We start from the raw sequence: 7,606 nt of genomic DNA, 5'->3' as shown, positions 1-7,606 counted from the left end.
AACCCCTTGCTGAAGATGGGTTTAAGTTCATTATGAAGAATATCAGTATGGATTTATGCCCAGAATGAGAAGATGAGAAGTTCTGACTTATGGATAAGTTCTGAAATCTATTTGGCTATCTTCTTATAAGAAGTTCTAATTGTGATCATTTAGAAGTTCTGATTCTGTTATTACTAACGCTTCATTATCTAAGTTGATTCAGAATCTCTTTTAAAGTAAAACAGCTGTCACCAGTTGTTCCAAAAGACGAACACGTGTTCACTCTTTTTGGACAAGCATGCGTACAGTTGAGGAGACGCCGACCTAGGTAACTGTGCAAATCATTTCAAATTTCACATTATCTCTCCTAACGTCATCTCTCATTAAATGCATTTGATTCCATGTTTTCTGTAATCATATTCATTCAAACACGTATTGCATTTCATTTCAAATCCGTCCCTTTATATACTCATCTCCACATTCATTTCATCTTTTTACATTCTCTCTGTTCATTCATCTCTCTCTTTCTCTTTTATTCATTGTTTGCATAAACCCTAGTTCGTAACCGAACCTCAGTGAACCTTCATGCTTTCTTCATCAAGTTCTTCAAGAAAAGAAATGTCGTATGCTCATCTTGTTCGTCTCAAATACGGTTACACTCCCTTGAAGACATGCTCTATTCTGTCAACAGAACTGGAAGTTCTTTGTGAGTCATCGGTAGATTTTGAAAACCTAAGGATACATGGTTTCAATACTAATGCTAAAATGATGGAACATGGTTGGTCAAACTACCTTGGTAGACTGGTTGGACCAATATATCCTGATTTAGTAAAGGATTTCTGGGTTCATGCAACGACTACTCCAACAGCTATCATCTCTTTCATATTAGGGCATGAGGTTGTGATAACTGAGAAGTTGATCAGAAAGCTGTACAATCTAGAGGATGAAGAAGGTATCACAGGTGCTCTTCCTGGAAGAGTTGATTGGGAAACAATTGATAAAGAAATATCCACTGCTTCTGGTGTTGCATCTCATCAGACTGGGTCATTGAAACCGTTCTACAAAGTTTGGGCTGAGATTATTCTAGGATCTCTCTATCATAGAAAGCGATCCTTTACTTCAACATACATCAACCAAGATCAGAAGTATGCTCTCTTCTGCATTGGAAAAGGGATTGAAGTTAATATCTCAAGCATTATATTTCAACATTTGAAGACAAATATTGAAGAATCACGAGATGAAGAATGCAAGAAGTTTCCAGACTTCAATAAGAATGCTATTCCTTTTGCCAGAATGATTTCAGACATTCTGATAGAAAGTGACATGTTGGAACCGCTGAGGACTGTTGGAACGCCCAGGTTCTTTGGTGTCATTCAAGGACACGTTATGAATGCCTTTGACCTACAAAGGATGCGTCTGATTGAGAAGGTAACTTCTGTTCCAAGAATATTTCCAGATATTCTGACCAGAAGAATTCCGGTTGAAGGCTTTGCTCCCTTGTTCAAAGAAGAGCTTGACAAGGCTTTTAAAGGTTATTTGAAGGCTTCTGTCAAAGCTCAATCTTCTGTTGATCCTGCATGGATTCGAGGAAGAGTTCTTCCTTCTCTGGCCGAGTTGCAGCAGAAGGAACAGAAGAAGAAAGAAGCAAGATTGAAGAGAAAAGCTTCAGAAGAAGAAGCTAAGCAAGCTAAGAAGCAGAAGATCTTTTATGATCCTTACAAAGTAAATTCCAAAGAATTTCAACAGAAGCGCATCAGGGATTCTTTCCGTGCTTTAAGAGCTGCTAGTTCCTCTAAAAAAAGCCTCCTCCTTCTGAATCTCAAAATCCCCTCACCATCCCAAACAGTATCCAACCATCTCCTTCTCCTATTATCCTCTATCCCCAACCACTAAATGTTTGTCCCCCAACACCTTCTGATATTCCATCTTCATCTACCCTCACCATAGAATCTCCACATTCTTTAATCCATTCTTTACCATCTAGAGAATCCAACCCTTATTCTCTTCTTTACCCTGACTATTGCTTCACCTTTAACCCTCCTGAACCCACCATTCCTATTGACTTTGCTTTGTTAAATTTAAAGTTCAGAAATAGGATGGAAATTCTGAGAGCTGCTCATGACTCCAAGCTGGATCATGTTGTTACTCGGAGGTTATGGAATCGCTTCAGAAAGGAGTTTCAGAATGATGCACTGAACATCCAGAGGAGATGTGTTGCTGAAGCATTTGGATCTTCTGGTTACTGCTTGGATCTTGATGATGGCAACTACTATCATCCAATCAGAAACTGAAGAGCTCTTGAGGAGAAGAAGTTTATGGATGAGTTGGAAGATGAACCATGCCTGACTATGGTCGTTTGGAAGCCAAGATATCCTTCAATTGATATTGATGTCCTTCAATATCCAGTTCTGACTAGAGATTTTTAGTAGTTGTTCAACTGGCTAAGGGTGAATCCTTCTAAGGAAGCACCAGATATGGTCATTCCTGAAGTTGTCTACCCTTCAGAAGTTGCTGCTCCCATTCCTCCAAAGAATCTGACTGAGATTCTTCAAGCTCTGAAGAATGAAGATTCTGAGATCCCTGATCCAGAATATGCTGAGGATGCTTCTGAATCAGATTCTGATGTTGAGATGGAAGATGATGATAATCATCCTTCTGAGAAAAGTCCTGTTCAGGAAAATCAAGATGATGTTCTCACTTTGGATGCTGCTGCTGGTAATGCTATCCCTCTGAATGAAAGCCGGGAAGCTTCCTCTTCTGAACCCTCAGTTCTGGTGAACGCTTTTAAGGCTCTTCAACAGAATCAAGATGTTCTTGCTTCTCGCCTGGATAAGCATGATGAAGCACATGCAGAGTTCAGAGACTTCATGAAGAAACAGAATGAAAGCACTGCTGGGATTCGCGACCTTCTGGCTAAGATAGTTTCCAAACTAGGCTAGTCGTAGTCTTTTGGTCTTAGTTGTCTCTTTGTTCTTGCATCTGCTTTCTTTGCATCTCCTTCTGATAATTTTTTCTGATGAAATCAATGAATATTATCTTCTTCTCTCATATTGTTTGTTTTTCATCTGAATCTTTTATGCTTTTTGATGTTATGACAAAAAGGGGGAGAAAATGTGTTTGATTTATATTATTAGTTGCTGGGAGTAAGTCTCCACATTTCTAACAGAATTTGCAAGTTCTATGCTTGAGATTTTTTGCAGGATTGAAGACATTCTGAAAAAGCTCAACATGAGAAGCAAAGACATGGGGAAAAGCAATTCTATATAGAAACATGCTCATGGAATCTGAAGCAAGCTTAGCGCTGTGAAGCTTCAAGATCAGAAGCAAGAAGGAAGAATGTTCTGATATTCTCGTGGCAGAATATGCTCTAACACATTCTTATTCCTTATATGTTCTGATGCATTTTATGTGATTCTGATACATATTATATGCTCTGATACTTATCTTATGTTCTAATTCATTCATGCTCTGACTTTTGTCGTTTAGTTTGTTCTGAAACATTTCAGGATGTAGAGATGCTCTGATGATGCTCTGGTACATTCAAAAATGTTCTGATACAATCTAACATGCAATGATTCAAGAAGAAATTCAAAGCTCTGAAGCTGTCCTATGGAAGCAAGAAGTAGAAGCTCTGAATGTTCTGAAGTTCTAAGCATATGTGAACGTCTCAACTGAAATGGAAAATACTCAGGGAAGTCCTTTATTTATAAACTTCTTCCAGTATTTATTTCAGGGGGAGATTATTTATCTCAGGGGGAGATTGTTAATCTCAGGGGGAGACATATTCACACACTATGTTTATATGCTTATGCTATAACTGTGTAATTGTCTTTAGCCATCTGTTATTCTGATTGCAAATTCATATCATTTATATATGTTTTTGTCATCATCAAAAAGCGGGAGATTGTTAGAACAAGATTTGTTCTGATCAATATTCTTAGTTTTGATGATAACAATGTATATGAATTTTGCTTGAGACAATGTGGTACTCTAATTCTATGCAATTTCCATTTCAGGAAATATATATAGAGTATGCACAAAATCAGCGCAAGAAGCACTGACTCAGAAGGTTCAAGTATGCAACATCAGAACATGCTCTCGCAAGACATCAAAAGATGGTCAAGCAGAATCAGAACATGGTCTATTGAAGCATCAGAAGAACTTGAGATCAGAAGCAGAAGCACTGAAGTTCTCATGGTATCACGCTAGAAGCACTTCAAGGTCAGAAGACAAGAAGATGCTCTGCACCAAGCTGTATGACTCTGATATATTTAAACGTTGTATCTACAAAGATCAGATCATAAGCAAGTACAAGATGGCAGGCTACGCTAACTGACAAAAGGAACGTTAGAAGCTATTAAAGGCAACGTCAGTTAAAGTAGGAAAAGCAAGGCTCGAGGTAGTTGAGAAAAGAGTGAAACATTAAATGCAATGCTGTACGGATCACGCAACGCATTAAATGCTCCCAACGGTCATCTTCTCAAACGCCTATAAATAGAAGTTCTGATGAGAAGCTGAATACAACTTTGCGCAAACATACAGAAACGCTGTCAAATTCAAAAGCTCTCAAACTTCATCTTCAACCTCACTTCATTACTGTTGTAATATCTTAGTGAGATTAAGCTTAAACGTTAAGAGAAATATCACAGTTGTGATTATAGCTTTTTAAGAAGCATTGTATAACTCTTGTAAGAATTTGTTTACATTCATTTGTAAAGAACTAGAGGAGATCAAGTTGTGATCGGATTCTCTAGAAAGTCTTAGAGGGTATCTAAGCATTGTGTTCCTAGAGTGATTAGGTTGTGATCAGAATACTCTAGAAGACTTAGAGGGTATCTAAGTGGAAAACCATTGAAATCTTGTGTGATTAGTGGATTAAATCCTCAGGTGAGGTAAATCACTCTAAGGGGGTGAACTGGAGTAGTTTCGTTAACAACGAACCAGGATAAAAATCATTGTGCAATTGTTTTTATCTTAAGAGTTTTTAAATTACACTTATTTAAACCCCCCCTTTCTAAGTGTTTTTCTATCCTTCAGTTGGTTCTTGCAAAGATAGTATGTCCCAAAATACGTTAAAAATAACGTATGGCGGGATTTTGAATGTGAGAATCCAAAAGATACCTCCAACCAGTAGCTTTTGCCAGTTAAATTATACCATAGGTTGAAGACAAGTTGTTCCCAAGGTCTGTCGTCGAGTTGTTCAAAAATACTATGATGAGCATTGAGACCTCGAGGAAAATGCAAATAATCACCCACCTCATCTTGATCTAAATTGAATTCATGGTTAAACATCCGGAACTGGATGTTACCAATTAAGAATGGTAGATCAGTAGGAGTGTTGTAATTGAAGGAGCTCAAAAATTCTAAGACGAGTGGTTCAAAAGTTGGAGCAGATTTGGTATAGAGGTGGAATAAGTTGGATTTTGTGAGGAAACGATTCACACCATCTGATAAACCTAAGGTTTCGAAACAGTCAGTGTCTACATATCTTGTAGGGACAACTGAACGTGTATAGAAAGCTAAATATTTAGTACGTTGAGCGCCATTGTCATCTTCTCTGAAAACTATTCTGGATAAGTCGGGAGGTGGTCTCTCAGGTCGCACGTGTCAAATGATTGACCATGGAGGCATGGTATATGTTTGGAACAGGGAGTAAGATGTGTGGAGGAAGATGAAAATAAAAGTGGTAAGAGTGTGAAGAAGAGAATGATGGTGATGTGAGTTTATATGGTGGTTTGTAGAAGTTGAATGGTGGTAGGAATAAGTGTGATTTATGGTAATGGAGAAGTTTGAAAGAGTAGAAAATGGGAATGGTGTAGTAGTGAAATAAATGTGTAGAGTTTATGGGATTTTAATGAAAGAATTAAATGGAGAGAGGGAAGAATTTTGAAAGATGAATTTGAAATTCAAAATTCAAATTGTGGAAGAATGGTCAATCACGCGTGGTCTGTTGCAAAAACAGAGTCAAGCTGCCACCCCTTGGGAGACGAGCGTCTCAGGTGGGCAGGCTGCTTTGCAGCGCATGTAGATCATGGGAGACGGACGTCTCCTAGCTTAGGCAGGGAGGGACGTGGTCCCACAGAGGGGAGACGGGCGTCTCCATATAGGTAACGCAGTTCTGTCACCTTTTCTAGTTGGAACGTGTGTCTGACAGTGGCTTAAACAGTATTGAATCATTGTGACACAGTTATATCAATTTAGTTAGGAAATAGTAAGTGACAGAATATGGTGTAAATTATGCAGTTAATCAAATATAGCAGTTAAAAGGACAGCACAAAATAGAAGATAGCAGAATCAGGTACTGAAAATAGATTGCATTATAAATTAAAGTACTGATTGTTATAGCAGAAAAAGTAAAAGATGCAGAAAAATAAATGCTAGACTTAAATAGGACTATATCTAATAAATCTAAAAAATAAAAATTAAAATAATATTCTAAAGATCAACATCTCTAGCCATGCCTTAGATCTTGCATATGAGGAGCAATCGAGTAAAGGTGCTTGAACACCTCGTCGAACTGTGCATTCACAGTGTCCATGAATCCAAAGAAATGCATTTGTAGAGATCGAACTTCATCACGCATATCTTGTAGCTCATGTTGCAGTGCATCAATCGCTTGACCATGGGTAGTCGGGTGATAAGCATGCTCAATTCTTTGAGGAGCATTTCTTGGAGCAGCAAATTCAGCAGATGCAACTGGGCATGCTAAAGGAGCAGGACGTGGACTTTGTGGCTCAGGCTCAACTTTGGTCATATCCTCATAGTCATCTTTATGGGAACCAGGAGGTGTTTCAGGTTCATATCCAGGTACAGGTTCATCTTCAGGCATAGTTCATACTCAGGTACGGGTTCATCTTCAGGCATAGGTTCATACTCAGGAGGGCCTATGTCATGATATCCAGGAGGAGTTTAAGGTTAATATTCCGACTCCGCTTTAGGCATGTCATCATCAAAATGTTCATAAGCTTGTGGAGTTTCTGGAGATGATTCTCTGTCGGGAATCTGACCATAATAGAGCCAATTCGCATGGTTATGCACACTCGTCCTTGGATTTGGTAGGGTGAACTGATCCAGAGCTTGGTTATCAATTAAAAGCTCAAACTGATCAGGACCAAGGTTTCCAATGATACCTCTATTAAAACAAAAACCAATGTCCATGGAGTGATAAGTACCAAGTGGTGTCAATCCAAGAAGCGGTTGTCGAAGTCCTATAGCATTGGCGATCATGGTGACTAAACCTTCGATCGAAATAGGTGAAACTTTGCCTTGCGTGATACGCTCGAAGTTTGCTAGCATAAAAGTAATAGCATTGATCAGACGACTCTGTGAGGCACAAAACATGATGAAGAGCTCTTCTATAGAAACATTAGTGATGTTCCCAGGCTTACCAAAAATAAAATGAGCTAAGATCTTATGGAAGTATCTGAAAGCAGGATTATGAATATTCTCAGATTGAAATTCATGCTCTTCCGGATTATCATTACCAGTAATACTTCCCCAAAAGCGCTCGAGCTCACGGTATGCAAAAAGTTCCTCTTGAACTACAGTAAATGCATCCAATCCAGTGGGAAGTCCCAACATAGCAGCAAACTCACAGATACAAAAATGATACTCAAGTCCAAATAGC

This window comes from Vicia villosa, linkage group LG6 (assembly GCF_029867415.1).
Source record: "Vicia villosa cultivar HV-30 ecotype Madison, WI linkage group LG6, Vvil1.0, whole genome shotgun sequence".
NCBI lineage: Eukaryota > Viridiplantae > Streptophyta > Magnoliopsida > Fabales > Fabaceae > Vicia > Vicia villosa.
The sequence above is the reverse complement of the archived record's forward strand: the minus strand, read 5'-3'. Positions refer to the sequence as shown.